General features: G+C 36.3%; 1 protein-coding gene across 2 annotated transcripts in view; it reads right to left on the bottom strand.

Annotated features, from left to right (window-relative positions):
• Nucleotides 1-21,077, bottom strand: part of ADK (adenosine kinase) — a 270,375-nt gene that overhangs the window by 115,479 nt on the left and 133,819 nt on the right. The window lies entirely within an intron of this gene.

The raw sequence follows: 21,077 nt of genomic DNA on the forward strand, positions 1-21,077 counted from the left end.
CTGCAGAATAACAATTTTTACAAACTTTTTAATGTTTCAGAACATTCTGGAAAACAAGCCACAACTTTCAACACTGAGCACAGCTATATATGTACACAGATGCACCCAGTCCTGTGTTCTACCTCTACTAATGGCCATGAGTGGACACACATAGAGAAAACCGAGAACAAGGCACACTGCATTTTTCACTTTCCCCATGTAATCTTTCAGCCTCCAGTTGTTTCCAGCTCAAAATTTCCTGAGCACACTGCCTTTTCTCGTGTAAAGCTCTCTGTGGATCCATCTTTTCAAAAAACTCACCTTGTAAGAGAACATTTTGCATCTACAAACACCTTTGCCAAAGCTGTACCATGTCTACTACCTGTATTTACTTTGAATCTGGCTTCTACTGGCTTGACTAAAAAACATTTTAGTCTCATCTTGTAAGAAAGTGAACAGTTGATTCTGATGTGTCCTTTTACACCATGACTGATTTTTTCAGCTTCCGTAGTTTCCTCTTTTCAACAGTTACTTTCCAAGAAAGTTCCTACAAATACGTTCTTTATCTTTTTTTACTGCTTTTCTCTGAACTCTTTCCAGTTCTGTTACAGCTTTTTAGAATTAACGGAACAGAACTATCAGCATTACTCAAGGTGTGGATTTCTTTGATGACTTGATGATATTTTGTCTTCCATACCTTTTTCTCTAGTCCTTGCTTTATGATTCCTAATTTTTGGCCAGCTGAGAACCATGCATTCCTTCCTAATGTAGACATAGTTGTATTAGTTGGATATCCCTCACCCACAGGTTTGTTGAGGCCTTCGAACAGCACAAATCAGATTTCTCTTTGCAGAAGTCATACTGACTTCTCCCAGGTGAACTATATTTAGCCAGACATTCATTAATGCTCTTTTATTATCGTCTCTACTAAATTTTCCTGGTAAAATCTCCATCTTACATGCCTTAAATCCCTAGAAACTTCAGGAATTGCTTGAACAACAGGATTATCTCTAATCATCTAAACTAAAATGTTTAACTACTTGCTAGAGAAAATATTAATACAGAGTTTCCTTTGTGTATGATTAAAATCCTCAAACAATGTGTTCCAAAAGACAAATATACTCCTTTTTTCAAGGAAAGGAAATAATAGATGTGTTTTTACCTTGACCTTAGATAAGGTGGTAACAGATACAGTTGTCAACCAAACCAATAGAAAATATTTTTATTCCCAAAGTGCATTTTCAGTTTCAACTTTCTGTCCCCCAAAATTACTACTTTAAAAAAATTTGTTTTTAAAGTAGGGATATGATTGATAAAAATATTTGCTACAGATGTGGACAGAGTCATACACACTTCTATATTAACATACAGGAAAGGCAACAATTTGCCTCTACATTTCAGCTACCACACTACCCATGAAGCTTGCATCTTCTGGTAGAGGGATGAAATACAATTGTATCATCTCTGATTGCCACAAAGGTGAACCTTAAAGTCATCTGTATTTATTAAACAGAAAGATACTGGCAAAGTCAGAAACAAATATATCTGACCAGGATAACATTTATCAGTTATCAATAATTAAGGAAAAAAAAAACCATCTAAAGGCTTATTTAACAACAGTTCTGACAAATCAATTCAGTAGTTACTGAAGGTCTTCTCCAGAAAGGTATTTTTTGCTTCTAAAAAGTTGTTGCTGGCAGTTCTATGCTGCTCATGATGGGTTATGGTCAGATTCAGTTTGGCTGTGCACAGGAGTGACCCAGCTGCAGCAGCTCCTCGTAGCGTTTACCTGCTCCAACATCTCTAACTGGATGGGATCTTCTGTGCATACCAATGGCTATCACAGGACTTTTATTTCCATTAAGCTCTCAATGGAGGCTCTTGCAATCTAATTTTACATGTGTTTTGTGTTAGTCACATTTGCAATTACCCAGGTTACCCCCACCTTCTCATTACGTTATTATAATAGAGACTTGACTAATTGAAACCATAGGTGCAGTTTTAGAGCAAGACATAATTTTCCTGTAATAATGCACAACTCCCTCCTTCCTTTCTTCCTCCAGTGGAACCATGGGAAATTCAGAGACAACACTTTTCAGTAAAAAGCTTTTAAATATTGATCATATGCAGAAAGTCTACTGATGAATTGGGGAATCATCACTTTCCTACCCTTCACCTCTCTGTTCTTAAATATGAAAAGACAGAAATTTGACGAACAGACTAAAGACATAACGCCATCTCAGGAAGGCATCATACAGGAGACACAATGGAGAAAGGACATCTACCTTTGCATCTCACATAATTTTTGACTTTCCCAGGGGGGTGGACGAGAGCATTTCAACATATGCCAGAGCAGTGCTAATTGCTGCTCTAACGCATGGTGGTTGCCTTCTTTCAACAGCTGTTCTACAGCACAGAATACAGAGTTGAAAGTGCTCCATCCTTTGAGGCCCAGATGCTCCCATCCCCTCCCCCAGCAGACTTCCAGTCTGCAGTTTGGGAAAGCCCCGGGGGAAAGTGGCTCAAGGGGCTTGTTACATTGCCTTTGAAGCTGAAGATCTACTGCAGAATGAATGCACCACTACAGACCTGCCCTAACAAATAGTGCATAAACAAAGGCAATTCCAATTTTATATAGAATTTAAAACCAAACAAAAGAAAACAAGTAATATTAATTTTTAAATAATTATGCCAAATAGAAAAATTATAAGGGGCATATTTCTTTGAAATCTTTCAAATTTAACTTTCTGTGTATATAACAGTTTTTGTTCAGTTACTACAACACCATCAACCCACATCTAACTAAAAAGGTATTTTTAAGACTAAGTAGTACATTGATGTCTTAGAAGTCTAAAATAATAAGTTACAAGCATAATGGTATTAGAAATGGGGTCAATAAATGTACTTTACACATACATTTTTTTCATTGTTAAAAATGCAAATGTGATGTAGACAGTTAGACAACAATTACTTGCACACTTTTACTACCAGCAGTGCTAGGGCAAGTAACTCCTAACCTTTACCTTCCCTAACTGCTCCTCAATATCCCTAAAGCATGGTCAGTTTTATGGGAGGAATGTTTGTGGGGTTGCTTGGTGATTGGCTAAAACACCAACATTTATTTTCTGTTTCTTTCACTCAGCTCAGTTCCCTGTGCAGCCCAACAGATTATATTAGTACACAAGTGAAAACATGAATTAAAGACAGGGAGAACCTGCTTGGGATATACTATATGCTCTAGGAGCACAGTACAGCTAATTTTTTAGCTATAGATATGGGAAAACACTGCCTTCTGGTTCTCTTAAAGACTAAGACTATATTGCCTGCCATGGAAATGTTGCAAGCACTTTCAAAAATAATGAATTTGCCCATATATATCCATATATATGTATATCCATATATAGCCATATATATCTATACGTCCATTCTATGCCACATAGCAATTTTCTTTTTTTCAAATGACCAAATGAATTGACAGAGAATTCACAGCTTTAGGACTGCAGGTACAAGACAGTGCTGGTGGGCACAGACATTTTTCTGGAACAAACCACCTATATGGCTGGCATTTGGTGGTAAACACAGAAAGGAAGCAAGGGCACACTACACTGCTATACCCCCCTCAGCTAGGAGGCTTTCAAGGCTTGCTGATCCTCAGGACAATCCTGATGCCCTCCCTCTACTCTGCTCCTTCATACTAGCCACAGGCTCATGTTTTGCCTGAAAATTACTCAAACTCAGAATTATGTTTCCTTCTGCTTCTCAGCGCTGTTTCCTTCAACTCTGAAGTCCCTCTTGGGGATTCCTGTAACCTTGAGTATTTACAGCTTAATTGGCCCATGCACCTCTGGTTTCTTCTATGCTTGCAGAACCCTGTTTCAGCTGCCATCCCTGCCTGGGGCGTGCTCCTCCCTGCTGGCTGCACAAATTTAGGTTCCTGCCTTCCCATGCAAACCAAAGGCAACACTTCCCAAGTAGTCAGCGAGGAAAAAATGCACCACCTCCTAATCCTCAGGCACTTCCATAGCAGAACCTATTGATTACACATAAAGTAAAAATTACTATTATATTAACATTCATAAGACCAGTGAATACACTTTATCCATAGTTCTAAACTGACAGCAAACAAATATGGAGAGGAATGTTAATTTGGGAAGATAACACCTAAATACAGACACTGGAACTGGAGTGGGGAAGAACTGCACTCTGAGATTTCTTATAGCTCCCATAATCTGAAACAGATTTGCACATGTAGTTTGTACTGTTGCTCACTTAGGATACAGTCAAGGTTTCAAGCTGGCACTAGGTTTTCACAGGCAAGTTTAAGTATTAGCTTCAAACTATTTCTTTAAAACATAAATACTAAAAAAATCTTAAACACTGGAAAAGGTAGTCTTACACATAAGGAATATAATATAAGTTGCTGCACAGTTCTAGTTAAGTGCTGAATGAATGCTTTAAGCACTGTAAGAAACATAAAGGCAGCATCATTTTAGCTACTAAAAGAGGCATGGAAGTTGTTCTCATTTACAGTATATGAGTGCTATTATGCAGTATATTTTGCAACATCCTTAAAATGAGGCAGATCAGATTAATTGCACTCACAGGCATCACTGAAACCATAAAGCAAAGAGCAGCTCCAGCCAGAGCTCTGAAACTATTTTATAATTCTGAAATTATCACTATCATGTACTTAGGACACACTTGCTCACTACATTATTATTTTACAACTAGTTCCCCCAGGTACTGGTAGCTTTCCAGATAAATTAACTTATAATATGTTATGGGAACATTGTTATTTCGGGTCAACATTTTCAATATGAACTCATTGTCTCCATGAAGGAAAGAAATATTATAATCCATTAATATCTCTTTCAACAAAAAGGATGAAATCTTCCCCTGGTTATGCTGATAAACACTTTGGTGTCAAAACTAAGCCTCTTTATCATGATAACCTAGAGTAATGGTCTGCTGCTCCAGGCACTTTACTTTACAGATGAAAAATCAGTTCTACTTTCATGGAATTAGATTAATGCCATAACAGGAAATACTTCTGGGGCTGAACTTGCTTCATGCCTTCAAAGCTGGCTGTAAATTTAAAATACTTCCTGAACTCAAAAGATAAGACAGGAGAGAAGGAAAAAGAAAAACAGTGAAGTGACCCTCTTTCTGAAGAAATATATTGCTTCCTGAAAAAGCTGTCAAAAGCTACTTGCTAAGGGCATTGTGCCCCAGAAGGCCCAGGGCAAGTCTGGTTTAGCTGAACATGAGGATACTGGGTATATATCAGACACTTGCCATAAATCTGTTCCTTCCATAATCCTCTACGATAAACTTTTCCTTTTTTCGTCATCTTACTTGGCAAAAGCTGGAGTAATAATTTTCTCAGCCTCTCACAAATACAAAACAGCTTGCTATTTTATGTACAATATTTTTTAAGGATTACAGTTTTGCAAAGGGAAAAATGCTGACCCCCAAGCCTTAAAATTGGATTTCAATGGTTAAAATGGACAACAAGCAGCAAATTCAGTAACATCTTTATACATAAACAGCCTTACAATAAAAGATGCAAGGCACTCTTAAGAGGAATTTAACATTTATAGGAACAGAACCCAAAATGTGATACAAAATATTACTATAAAGGCAGACTTTAGGGAATTCTGTGTTAACTTTGTCAGGACAAGGAAGGTTTTCTTTCGTTCCCTTTCCCATTGGACAATATACACTAAGGAGTGTGGTATACATTTGCTGTGGTATACATTTAAATGCATGGAATATCACATCATTAAAAGCTGAGGATCAAATAGCAAATTTCACAGTTAAGTACTGAATAACAGTAACATTTACATACTCACAACCTTAAGTCAGAAAATCTGAGGAAGATAATATATGTGACTTCCATCCATTCTAGACCAACAGTTGTGCCTACTTGGGCCAACATTTTTATAGATCATGTAATCCTTTTTGCCTTTTATGTTTGTTGCACTCAGTACATTCCAGCAGCTGAAAAAAAAACTCCACTTACTGTCTTGTCTCCCTCGTCACAGTTCACCTCTGTAACATTACTGGTCCATGATGCATGGATTTAAATGTTTATGCCTGTGCTAAGGCATCCTTCACTTGATCATGATGCAAAATTACTAGTTTGAAAAAGTAAACAGGAAATGAAGTTTATTGACCAGCTCAAATCTAAAACCGGCCCAAAAGGGAGAGTCAGCTACTCTCTTGTAATTATAGATGTTCAGGCTTCCATGCCACATATTGAGAACTGCACACTATTTCTGAGATCCAACTTTACCTCCAGGTTCAAAGAGGTAAATAAAGAGCCCACCCACAAATCACCATCAGCCTTCAAAAGTCGCATCAGATCCACAAGATGCATAACCTGCAGCTCACTACTCTCTGCTCATCTCTAAGCATCAATTTAATCAGTAGGAAAAACTACAGAGGTTTGCTAAAGATGAGTGGGAGGTGAGAGAATGCTGTGAAAAGGGTACATAAGTAATGCAACCAACTGAATTTTATGACAGAATTGTGTAAAGCATGCATTTACACATTTTTGAGAGATCAGCTTGAAGCTGAAACACACACACAGCTGTTCAAATGTTCAGAAAGACTGTAGCAAACCAGATGCTTTTCTTTGTAGATTATAACTAAGCTTTTCACAAATTAGAATTGGATACATTATTCTGCTAGTATTTTCTGTAAAACAAGACTGGATGCTAAAAAAACCCTAGCACTGCAGCAAGACCTAACATAGAGACAACAATTCAATCTTTGACCTTACAGTATGCTCAAAAGCCCAGGAAAAATAAGGAAAAAACCCCTCAAAAATCTATTTTAAGATCCCCCCACTATGAATTGCACCCTAAATACCCATTATTATTCCCATATCCATTCATAATAGCCCATTCTCAGAAATTTTTCTTTTGGAAAGATTTCAATCTTGCCAGAATGTTCTTTTTGCTTTTAAGTCCCCAAGATCAAGTACTTCCTCCTGAATACCTTATGCTATTGCAGACAATTGCTGCAACTCAGGGACAAACAAGCTTAGCACCAGGGAAATGTAGGATTTCAGACTAGCCTTACTCAAGTAAAATAGTACTTTTATAAACCACATCTTTATAGTACTGAAACTATCCTGTAAGAAATTGCAGGTACATTGCACCAGTTAATGCAACAATAGGACTAACCTGCTTCTAGGATAAAGCAAACTTGCTGAACAACACACCAGTGTGTTGATTAACTCCTTTGAAAGCTGTACTGATTGATGAAGTTTGTTAGGGAGACAGAACTAGATCTTAATCTTGTATGTGTTTTTCCTGTCAATGTTTTACTCCTAAGACATATGGAAATCACAGGATTCAAAGGGGAAAAGTAAGATCACACCTGCATATTTATCTTAGTAGCCTTATGGAGCAGAATATGATCTTTTCCACTAATTTCTATAGAAATATTTTATGCTAATGCATTATTAAAGAATAATAAGAGCATTGACTTCACAAGAATGTTAAGTTAAATTAACAGTGGTTTCATCTATGAAGTGGCAAATATATGAAAAAGTCACTATTAAAAGAAAAGGTAGGATATTACAGTGACACCAGAAACACACACACAAAAAATAAGCAATAACAAGGAATATAAACAAGGAATATAATTGGTAAACGAATTTTCTTCAGTTGTTTGGGTTTTTTTTTGGGTTTTTTTTTTTTTTTAATGGGTTGGGTTTGGCTTTCTTTTAAAAAAGGATTTGTTTTGTTTTATGAAGATTTGATGAATCTGAGACCTTACATTTTCAACAAATAACTATGTGAGTTTGCAGTCAAGATTGCTGATAAGCAGGGTTCCTACAATAGGCAGGTTTTGTGCTCTGTGACGCTGGTACAGGACACCAGCACTCCAGAAGTGCCAAGTTTCCCTAGAAATCTCTACAAAGCTATAGATAGCACTGCACCCCATCTCTGCTTCCACAACACTTCCTTGCATTCACAGACATCTGTCACTTTTTCTTTCCACAGCACTGACATTCCTCTTACTGCTATAGGCTGCAGACCACACATGAAAATACTGAGGTCACTTGAAAGAAGAACCATTTGGATCTACTATATGGAAAAATACGAATTAAGGACATCCATTTCAGTAACCTATTCATTTGTTTTTCTGGAGTTAAAAGCATCATTATGAAAGGATTAAGCTCCTTTGTGAAATGGATATGTCATGTAGAAAGTTCAGTGTAAGACTTCAGCCTTATCTATTATTCACATGTGAAGGAAATTTTTATAAATGAGCATTACTGCTGTCAGAATGTTGTTATATTTGCATGTGTTTAACAAAATGCTGCCTTCTTACACCTACACTCACTAGAAATAGAGCAAACATATCAATCTTTTCATAAAAAAAAGCCACAAGAAACACTGCTGTCCTAAACCTCAAACCCTCAATTTAATAAAAGGGAGGCTTTTCAAGCCTGAGTAGAAGCTGTATCTTTTACTCCTTGAATCTTTCACTGTGAAGTTTATTACTTCAATTATTGTAATACATCAAGTCTAGAGTAAGACAAGATCCATGAGCAGAACATGTGATCACGACAGGCACCAGCTGTAACACTCATTCATCTACTGGTGTCTGTATTTGTTACAAAAGGGGTGGAAGACTTCACTTGAGTGAGCTCAAACAATCCTTTTCTGTCCCACACGGATACCACATCAATATCCACTTTTGTGAGAGACTAGTCTTCCAGAAAATATTTGTTTTAAAAGAAAAGAACTGGAATACTCAATTTGTTTGGTATATTTAAGAAAATACTCTCCAGATTTTCCCCTGAGAACATATACTTTATATTTATGAGCAGGCTTGTACTACAAACAGTGATTCACAGAAAAAAAAAATTGAGGAGGCAACAATGTTACTGCTAACCATTAGCCCTTTTTATAGATGGATTTATCATTTTTTTAAATATTTCAGAGTTCAATTCTAAGTGTGAACACTATCTTTTGGAGGGTTGTGCTGCGGGTGGTAAGGGAAGAAGACTGTCAGCTGGATGCATTTTGCCACAGCAGAAATGTTTATAATACAATATACAACAATATTCAACCCAGAACAACTCAGTTCCTGCTAATGTAACTACCCTGAATGTGGATGCTGACAAGCTCCATGATGAGGCTTCTAATACTTTGCCGCATGTAATTATGTGCCCCAAAAGGACTGAGCAGCTTTAACATAACTGTTTAGGAGACATACAGGATTGGTGTTTTCCTGTGCTGAGCCCCAGGGAGCTCTGTCCCATACCGGATACAGCAATGCCAGGGCACAGCAGCTCAAGTGCTATTTTGCACACCCTCACTCAAGGTAAGCAAAGGACAGTGAGCCAACCTGAGCTGAGAAAACCTGATCTAGCAGTGTAAATGTACACAATGTCCCTGTACAGTAACACAGGGCCCTTCTAGGGAACCCTCGGTCTGAGAGCAAACACTGGACATTGACACTTATTTCACACTAGGCTGTGTGTGCAAAGGTTATGCAGACAAATGCATATTTGTAATTCAAGAACAGACGTAAAAAAGGTGCGAATGAGTTTTTGAGGGCAAAACAGATTAGCAGATCTATACAGAAAAAAAAATTTAGAACAGGCTCTCACTGCAGACAGGGCATAACACTGGCATGGTTTACTGAGGTCCCACTAAGATCATATCCAAAGAAAAAGAAATTAAATGGGCATAAATACAGCCTGTTCACATTTGACAGAAGCCATGCTCAGACTATTTAAGAAACAAGCAACCCTGCAAAAAGCATGCCCCAAAGCATCACTGAATGGCTACCACATCCTCCTCATCTTCCCACTATATTCTTTTGAAAGTATTTGTTGATTACTTTGTTATGTTTATCTATAAATCTAACCTTACAAATCGTAAGTGGTCTGTACAAACAGCCTGTATGAATATTTGGTGCTATGAAAACACAAATTATTTTTTAGCTTCATTTTGTGCAAAGCCACAGGCAATTGCTAGGGTTAGGTGTAGGAGGGTGGCACTGTGATAAAATTCTTTTCAGGCTACAACTGATTCTTTGGAAATGACTGACTGTTCTGGCCTTAAGCCATGTGTAGCAGCCCACATTTTATAATTATCAAGTTTGTTTTGTTGCTTTGGGGCAATTGTTTGGTGTTTTCTTTGTTGTTGTTGTTGTTTGTTTTACCTTACTGCTACTGAATATACAATAGTCTAAGGCTTTAAAGCAGTAGAAGTCTACACTCTTGGGAGATACCCACATATGCAACATTTTGTGAGTTGTCTAAACAACGTAAAACAAAACAACAAAACAACTTAAAAAACCCCCATGTGCATACCAATTCAAAACAATGTAAACAAGATTGATATTCTTTTTTTACATATGGGATTTTCAAATTCCCGAAAGCTAAACTATCAGAAACCACTTACAAACAAGTAATCTGATTGCTGATCAGAGAGTCTTTCAGTTTGCCCTCTTCTTCACCAGCAGCACCAAACCAGACATACTGACTCAGGCCTTAAGGCAAGGACTATTCTCACATGCTGGTAATTGATTCATTCATTTTGTCTTTACCCTCCCAAAATCTAGATCAATGATTTTTTTTTTCTTTTATCTTTTGGTCTTCAATTCTCCATCACTAGAGTATTTAAGAAAGGAAAAAAACTAATTGGATATACCCTCAAAGTTTACCTTTTTGAGAAAAACCCACTGCTCAGCAACTGCAAAAAAGCAAAATTCAGGAGATAATTCTGAATAAATTACAGTCATACATCCTCAGCTGAAATATAGTTCAGCTCTTAGGAGCCAGAAGCAGGACTCTGTGATTGCAGACAGACCTGGTTATGAAAACAGAGTAAGATAACCACAACTAAGAAATTTAGAACCAGGATGCCACAAACATGTGGCATCATATAATTAAGAGATACTATGTTTTATATGAGATTGAAAAAATGGAAGGATAATTAATACAAAAAAAGAAATACAAATCTGCATCTACTTGCTGTATTAGGGCTTGTCAACATTGCAACATACATATCTATAGAGAGAGAGAGAGTAAAGCAGACTGTAATAATATCATAATCATTAAGGTTGACTCTGATTATCATAGTCATTAAGGCTGAAAAAGACCTCCAAGATGATCAGGCCTAATCTCCAGTTTGTACTCTGTGGTAACTCATAGCAAGACTATACATGGAGTTTCTCCATGTTTGTAGAACGAAAATACATCTTGCCAGTCCCTCAGTGTGGTGTACACTCAACACTACTCATGCAACAGTGACTGCCATGCTGCTCCTGCCTGGTTTCTGCAGGCAAGCCTTAGGACTTCACGGCCTTTGCACCCATCAGCCCATTCCACTTCAGAAGTTACAAGTGTTTCCTCACAACCTGCCCACACTAATGAGATCCATATGGGGTCACCCTCCTTCACATCACTGCTTACTCCATATCAACCAGCTCATACAAAATCATTCTTCTTTGATGCCACAGCCAGCTTAGAGCTTCAGGAAGGACAGCAAGAACAATTGTTCTGTGTCTCTGATACTGTGGGGACTGAAGGACATCCAATAAAACTACCATGTGGCAAGTTCAAAATTAAAAATTCTACTTCATCCATGTATTGCTCAAGTGTACGACTTGTTACTCCAGGAGGCCACAAAGGGAGAGGTTCTAAAAACTATTATTTGCATTTACTTGTAGAAAAATGATAAAAGTCAAGAATTCTTGAGCAACATGCCACTGCCTTTAGCTGAGGAAGACCCTGAGCTGCAGATTAAGGAATGCTGAGAGGGTATTTTGTGCATATTTCCCCACAGAATGGCTATGACCTCCTACCCTTCCCTTAGTATTTCCTGTACTCTCTATCAGCTCACTCAAGAGTTTTAAGTGTTGCTCTTGCTTTGTTTCACGGTTTTATTTCTCATTTACATTTCTGTTTTATTCTGTTTAAGAAAATATTTTAAAGAAAATAAACAGTATCTAAACCCCAGTTTTATGTATGTTTGATTATCTAATGAGAGTGATATAAAAATAAAGGAAAGAGTTTATGTAATAAACAGCATTGATTTAAAGCAACTAGAGGGGCTGAGGCTAATTCCTGGTTTTGAACTTATAAGGAAAATCAATGACAGTAACTTTGTCCAAACCATGCCTGAACATTTGTATTAAACTATGTCCCTATAAGTTTGGGGAGCACCTTAAACTATCAAGATCAATCAGAACACAAAGTACTCCTGAACAAAGCATTGCTCAAAGTACCATAACTCCCATTTAGTTAAATCCAACTGCCAATAATCCTGCTACATCCCAGCTGGAGCACCATGGCCACCTCGGAAAGCAGCCTTATCCAACTGCTTTCAAGCCAGTCATAAACAGCTACAACTGCATGAAATATCAGCTTTGAAAGTGATAATAAATGTTGTGCATTTCATAGCAAGTTAAGCAGTTCTCATTATTTCTGTCACGTACACCACTTCTTGGGAGAATTCACTTAAATCCACAGGAATTTCCCTAACTAAATCCGTTTTGACAAAGCAGCAACTTGAAAGTGTGCTTAATTTTGAATCTGACTTGTTAGTATCTGAAAATTTATTTTCTGAAATGAAATTATTTTTCCATTCTTTTTTAGGATTAGCTTGCTGGAGTCAGATGACAAGTTATATTTTTATTAAACTCACTAACATTTATATTAAAAATTCAAATATCCATTATGAACATACGACAGTGTTGAATAAAATTTTAATAAAATTTTAATTAGCCATTATACAGCATAGTCAACATAATGCATCAAATATTTGGGTGATCTTACCAGGACATAATCTCTTATAAAAGAGATATGAGATGGATATAACAAAAGCATGAGCAAAATTGGAGAAAAATTATGCTTAGATTTACAGCTACATTTGAACCACCAACCACAGGCACTCACATTAGCACAAGGCACATCAACCACTGCTGGTCTGGGGCTCCTATCGCCAACAATCACTGAACTTTAACCACAAATGTCTGCAGAAAATGATTTGTTTGCTTTACTGTGCTTAACCAACGTTACCCTCTCAGGAAAACCACACTGTAAACCGAATGAGGTATCCCACATCCTAACAAAGTATCTTCAATATGCTGAATAAAAACATGAGTAGCAGTACCTTTGGTACTCTAAACTCTTTTATAACATGCTCTTTGCCCCCTCTCGTTTAATTTCCTTCTATACTGTGAAAAAAGTCACAAGTCCTATGTATGACAAGTGCTGCAGACTGTACCATTACAGCTCTTTAGATGATTTATGAGATCCATGACTCAGTTTTAAAGTCCCACGTGACTGCAGGCTACCGAATCCTGCAGCTCATCAGCAGGAGGGATTCCGAGAATGACAAGATGAATTTTTATATTTTAAATCAAATTACAGCAAGCAACAGAAATCTTCCATGTGACACAAGCAAATTAAACTATAAAATAAATTACTAAGTATAGAGAACATTATCTTGAAGGAGATTTAAAAAAAGAATCTCTGGAGACTGAACCAACCATCCTTGCAGTGTAAGCCCTCTGCTTCCATACACTTAAAATCCAGGATTTTGTTGCAAAATGGCAGCAATCTTTTCAACGTGGCAAGTTAGAGGGAGTAAAGATGACAAAAGAATGAAATCCAATTTTTCTGGCCCATTATTACCAAAACAGCAGAGACTATTAGGGGGTTGAAGGATCTGTGGTATATCATTATTTGAAACATTATGCCAAACAAGGCTATACAAAATAAGACAAAGGCAGATCAACCATATGTGCACCCTTTTACAATGAATTTTAGACAAAAAACCACTTTATATCAGACATTACAAGCTAAGAGCTTTTGAAAAACAAACAAACTATAAAGTTCAATATAAAAACCAGTGTACTGAGAAATTTTGGGAAGGCTGTTTTCTCATCAGAGGTTTTGGTAATGAAAAAATTTTATGGCAATTACAAAGCCAAATGAGTCATTAATAATAATCCTTAACATCTGGGAAGAACTGGGTAGTTTATTATAATATATTCTCAAACATTTGTGGCAATAAACATTACACAAGATGAACTCAACAATGTTTCACAGGATTTCTAAAAGCTTTTCATTGTTTTTAAACAAGAGATTTTAATTTGGGAACCTCTTTTACGCTTGCTCTAGAAGTTCTTACGCATTTGTCGCATCAGGCAAATATTAACTCCCTCTAATTTGCACAAGGCTTATTTTTGAACCACCATCCATTCCAGGGCAGTCATCATTTCTGAGTATTGCTAGGCAAACTTATCAGTGAAGGCAAACAGAACTCCAAGCAAATAATATTCATGTAGAATTTACAGCTAACATCTTTTATGCATTTCATAAAAAATCCATATTTAGCTACAGCTTTTCAACTTGAAAGGACTGTAAACACATTCTAGATTTGGCCAAAATCTGTACAGGATTGTTGTGTAAAATTTTATAATTTATAATGCAATTTTTCAGTTCATTGAGGTCATAGTAAGTATTTAATCTTATTTCATATAAAATAATTAATACAGATAAGCAAAACATAAGAGTACACACAAAGCAACTGATATTTCTTTTTATGTAGCTCTGGGCTACTGCTGCCCTTCTGGTACAGATGAGTCACTCCACAGCACTGATTCTTTTGCCAGGGGCCATATCAACAAACCAAAGTTCTTATTATCTTCATCCCTGTTTTCTTGCTGTACTAAAACCAGAAATTGATTTCCACTAGTCATTTTGAATTGGCAAAACCAAAACCACAAACACACAATAATATTAAGGTTTTTTGGATTTGTTTTTCTTGTTTTGTCTTCCAGTTACCAGTGGAAGAAGCTTCCAGGAATTCCATGTAAAGATATGTATTTTCTATTAATTTTAAACCTGGCCTACTGTTAAATTGAAAACTTATCTGAATTGCAACAAGAGGACAAGACAGTGTTGTAAAACTGATGCAATATTAAATAGTATTTTCTTTCAATAAAATGTCAGTGACTACTTTTAGCATTTATAATATATACAATACTAATAAGATTGAAAAGACAAGATGATGACTGAGCTTAGATTTTGGGAAAAAAACCCTCTCTTACTATAACAATACTGCCTAATTATTGTTAGGAGGAAGAAAAAATTACTTTCCAAATTCCAACTGATTCATCAGTTGCATATGCACAAATATATTTACAACTCAAAAAAGAGCAAGCAAAAACAACATCTAAGGTTTGCTCCATTCTAATCTAACTCGGCTGAAACGAGGGATATGGGAAGAAATATGGAAATACTCTTCCTTCCTGGCAAATGTCACTCAGCACCAAAATATCCTGCCTTCTGTCCAAAGGTCTGAACTATTCCTCCAAATGAGTAAGCAAGGATTACTCTGACAGAAGTTCAAATATATATTGACTGTGATTCAATAATAGCTTTTTAGGTATTATAACCATTTATAGCCTACAGATAAGAAAATGGAATTCACATCCTGAGTAACATGCTGGGTGTAGTTTTCTACATAAAAAAGCCTAAATTCATCCTGGAATTTTCTACTTACTTAGATGTTATTACATTGTACCATCAGAATTAAAACATTTGCCTTCAGGGCAGATCTTAATTGTTGATTCGCTTTCTAATTGGTAACACAAGTTTAAAACAATTATAGCTTAACAAAATCTATTTTCAAATCTAAAACCAATAGCTCAAACAGTGTGGAAAACCCATTAAATGCTCCACCATGGTTCACCAACGTGTAAGCTGTATTCTACTGTATTAACATTATCACAATACTTCTGAAAATAAAACATCAAAGTACACATATTCTTTTTATGCAAAAGAGAAAGACACTACATTATAACATGCTCAGGAGAATTTCTTCCCCAACATCTGAAGATTTATACTTTTCTTTTTAACCTCTGACACTTTTGTCTTACTTTTCATTATTGTTTCCATTTCAGTTCTCTCACTAGGTCAAAAAGCAAGAACGAGAGGTGCAAGCCATGAATCTTTTGAACTTAAAAGCTGCAATAGTAAATTATCAGTTCAAAGTCCTTCCTAGTTGGGTATGGCATCCCAACGTGGATGTCTGCCACACGTGGATGTCTAGACAAGACTAAAACAAGAGAAGCACACACAGTACTCTTCCAGGTGCCAACTATTTCCAGCAGAGAAGATTTTCTACACAGATCTGCCTTGCAGAAGGACTGGAGTGATCTTCAGATACTCCTGCCTGTCAGGTCAGTGGTGAGTGACATGACTGCTAGTGATATGAAAATCAGCAGACACAATCAGATTATCTACTAATTAGTAAAAGAGTCTCCACAGTGCTATCAATCTCAGGTCACTTGGTTAATTTGTAGATATGATTCTAAAGTGGTTTTGCTACTGTACCTCTCTCCTCCAACCTATAATGTCACTTGATCAACAGAGCAGCCAATAACTCCATGTTTTTAGAACAAAATTGAAATTAACTTTCTTACAGATGAGATCAATTCAACCTAGTGCTGTAAAAAAACTCCACCAAGACAACTGTTAAGCCTGTAATTCTACAATCCTATAAAATAGGATATTTGGCTGGGGAGCACGACTGACATTTAATGTAAAATTGATATGGTAGAGTGACTGAATAAAGCAGAGAATATGCCTCCAATTACAGAGGGTTTTAATACCCTTTTCTGATATCTATCTACTAAATCATAATATTGGATGTTTTCTGTTGTTACTTTTACCACTGTACAACACTTGGTACCAACTCTGCAATTGGGCAGATTACCAAAATGACATTTTTACTCAAAAGAAAAGAAAGATGACACATACTTTCAATTTCACTGACATAATTTTATCATCACACTGATAAAACAAAGTAGTTATTAAATTCATACTTTGAAGGTCTGTAGGCTTTGTAATAGAAAGAAATTCAATGCTTTCAAGATAATTAGAATCTGATTATTTTATTCAATATATTTACCAATCTAACGCTCAAACATTTCACTCTGCTGCAATACAAACTTCACAATATTCCATGATCTAAAAAAAATTTGAACATTTTCTGATCCTTTTCCATGAACTACATTTTCTACTTCTGCTGTTACTGTGAAATGCACTAAAGGCAGGTCACATGGTTTCCCTCATGTCAACAAATGATGGCTCAATTAGGCAGATAAGAATCCACAGTCCTCAGCAGAAAGTCTCTTCAGCCCATTCTCAGCACTATAAAGAAGCACTTAGGGACAGCACTGGTTCTGGGGAATGAATACTTGCTATCCTTTATATAGACACTCCTTGAAAATTTCTCTCTTTCTTCAGCGAAAATTGGATCCTTCATATTGTTGAAAATTTTCAATCACTTACAGTTTGTAATTTTTTTCTACATTCAGTTGTAGTTCATGATTAAAATAAATAAAATAATGAGGAATTTGAATTTTAGTACAGTGCTCTATTGATTTTAAATTGGAATTTTTCCTCTTGGAAATCAGCTATCTTAATAACTAAACAATTAAAAAGTATTTCGTTTTGACTACAGTCCTCAAAGGACAGGGGAAATTCATATTTAAGGAACAAAGTTAATTCTTACCTTACTTTGCTGTGATCAAAAACAGTATGCACAGCTATAAATGCCAGTATTGTCCTGGGTGCCCTCAGTAGATGACAAGGTTGTTTCTGCTTCATTCCAATTACTCACACAATCTTCCATATCCACTACCTGCCACTGTTTTGCTGAATTTCTTTATTTTAACCCTTCTGTGAAGAGAAATCTATGAAAAATACTGTGGTCTCTCACATCAGGTTACCCAGAGAGCAAGACAGAGTATTCAGTACCGCCCTCTTCTCCCATTTCTTACATTTGCCTCATTCTTTCAGATTTTATGACTCTTTATAATGCTTAGCCTTTACTTTTCACAAAACACCTCAATGTTGTTCAGCACCAATTATACTCCATATGGTCTTAAAAAGACATGTTCAGAGGCATATGCTGAGGCATATTTCATGATAAATACTGTTAACTGCTGTTTCCCACCATTTTCAAATTTGCAGGAAAGTATTGTTATATTGCATCTGGCAATACCATAGTTGGCAAAAAACTATTAGGAGCAGTGGCATTCTGCAAAACAACTTCCATAACTTCAGCATAAAAAGCAGTAACAAGATACATCTCATCTCCACATCTTCAAGGGTGAGAATTGTTAGCCATGCACTTACCATGGGAAATCTTGTGGCTTAGGAAGAGCTTTGCAACATTTATGGACCATGAACTTTGAGCATTTATGGTGAATACTATGGCCAGGTGTGTATTAAATTATTTTGTTCAAGCAGCTACATTATTTAGAAACATGAAAAAAAGCACATTATCCTTAACCAACATGGTTTTCCCAATAGAAAGATGGTGCAAGCATGACTGGGAAGGTGAGAGCACTTCTGCTGGTGCAGCAGCTGTTACAAAGTGCCTCCATATTAGGGTGCTTATGCCAGAAAGAAGTGTAAATCCCCAGGATGGTTTTCCACAGCAGCTGCACCAGCAAAATCCTTCTATTATGGAAGAAATCTAAGGGCTCTTATCTTTTGTTTAAGTCAAACCTTTGCAGGGATTAGTACTGGTGTTTTTATCTTGTTCATATCGCTAAAAATGATGTTTTATCTATCAATTACTAGCTGCTACTATGATGGTCTGTATATTCCTTAGAAAGAAACAGTGTTTCACATCCACTGCTCCAAATTAAAAAATTCTTCAAAAACAGCACATATTACTTATTCAGAGAATGTAGTATTTCCTTGAGCATTCTACCCTTAATTAAAGGAAAAAGAAAAGAAAAAAAAGGAGGATCTTCCTTCTTTTGACCAAACTAGACAGTCTGAAGCACATTTACCAAGGTGACCTGGTGCACTGCTGATTGAACAGTAGCCTGACGACCAGAAGGATTAAAGCCACACCACAAAAATTTCTCAGTAGCTCCTTTTAAATGAACTTCCAGAGCCTGCTTTTGGGATCAGTCAACTTCTGTTTCAAATAAACCTGATAACAAACAAAGCTGGCAGGACTCAGCCCTTCTGCCTCCTAAAGGGCAAAAGAATTTATCACAAAGTTGTAAAAAGCCCAATCTGCAAGGCATACTATTTATGTGTTTACCATATTATCACTGAAAATCCATGAAGAAGCATTTTTGCAAAATAGGGTTTTTTACTCCAAGTACACAATTACTAAGCACAATGTAGCACAAATTTTTCTTGACACGGACTTTTAGGATATTGATTATGCTGTAAAAAATATTTTTACTTTCTAAAACAGTAATTGTTTCTTGCAGAATCAAAAAGTAGCCTGCAGGTTCCTATCCTGTTATTTCGAAGCATCTGCAGTCTACTGTAAAGATCAATGTCCCTTAGTATAGTTTAAGTTTTGGAATAAGAAGCAGCATATTTGAATCCCCTTGCATCATGTACATGCATATTTTAACATTCTATAATTTTACTGCAAGTTACTGTCTTTGAAATAGCATGCCCAAATGTTATAATTTCAATGCTCATTTCAAAGCAAATCATTCATCATGAATGATTTTTTAAAATTTTTTTATTTAAACAATGGCGCTGTCCTTATTACACAAGTAAACAACAAATGAAACTGTAATTTTCACTTAAGACCAAGTAGTTAGCTATCATAAATAGCTTAACTCTAAAGTTATGCACAGTCTTTGCTGTTAAAAAACCAATTTTCTTCATGCAAAACCCAGCACAGTTGCTGCAGAATCTGTATGATTTTTTAATGTAAAAGTTGATGACACAGACACAATACAAATTTCAGGGTTATGCAGACTATGACATTTCCTCATGTCAATGAGATCAAGTCCTTTAGAAGAAAGAAGGAACTTCACATTTCAACCAATTGTACAGAGTGGTGACTATGAATTTATGATAAATTTTGGTAGGCAGCAACCAGAACAAAGAAGTTTAACTCAAACTAATCACAAATTTAAAGTTTTGGTCTTCAGAACTGTCTTAAATTAATGATTCCTTTAAAATGTTATTAGAGAAGTACTGAAACAAAAATTAATACAAAATGGAACCAATATTGTTTCAAGCTTCTAATGCCTGGATTTGATGGTGCTTTAGTTTTGAGATTTTGCTCTAAGAAAGTTGACATGGTAACAGACAAAATTCTTATGCTCTCACAAGGAGAGCATTGAATAAAGCCTGACATGCAAGAGAAGCTACAGTAAAAATTTCCCTTCCAACTGATTCAGCACACCACTTAGAGTATAAAGTCTTCCCTTTTTAATTTATATTTAAATAAGTGTGTTAAGTCTGTCCAGACTTTACATATGACTTGAAACTCAGTGTCCCTAAAGGCAGAGGCACCTGGGAGCAGAGGTCTCTGCAGTGAGCTGTGGGTGGCACAGCAGGTCCCTGTCCCTTGTGAACACCAATTCTCAGCACTCCCCAGCCTGCTACAAAGCCTGATTCAGTCTTTGCAGACAAGTAGCTTACAACCAAGAGACTGATTTAGATTTCAACAGATTTACATATTCTATTAATGAAATAAAAGCATGCTCTTTCTCTTCTTCTCCCCACTCCCCCTTTAAAAAGCAATATATTTTTAAAAGGGTAATGCAATCACAACCATTATGTCAATGAAAATTACATGCTGAGTTTATCTCTGTAGGTATCTGTCAAATACAAAGCGTGCACAACATCTTTGGATGTAATAATGATGTTTTATCATTTTAATTACAAACACTTTGAAAAAAAATCCCTAAAGTGTACCAATTGGGGTGGTCTGAATTAACAGTAGCTTGATAGCCCAAGGGTAGCAAAAATAGATTGAGCTACCAAATTTCATAGTAGTTATAGCAGCTGTCTTCTTGCCTCAGGGAACCTGGGTATTTAACAAAGCAGACAGCTTGGCATTGGCATCTGATTAGTAATGTGGGTTTTGTTGGACAGAATAGGCACAGTTCTATTGTTTCTCTGTTTCGTTCGGAATTGGGAGAGCTATGGCATCGTTTAGTTTTTATAGTCAGCTTCTGTGTATTCACTTGCAGGTATTGTAAAAGGTTATTTTCTCACTTATCACTTGCTCCAAGTAGGGAATATTGTCTTGAAACGAGCAATGAAACAT

This window comes from Zosterops lateralis (genome assembly GCF_965231275.1).
Source record: "Zosterops lateralis genome assembly, chromosome: 8".
Taxonomy (NCBI): domain Eukaryota; kingdom Metazoa; phylum Chordata; class Aves; order Passeriformes; family Zosteropidae; genus Zosterops; species Zosterops lateralis.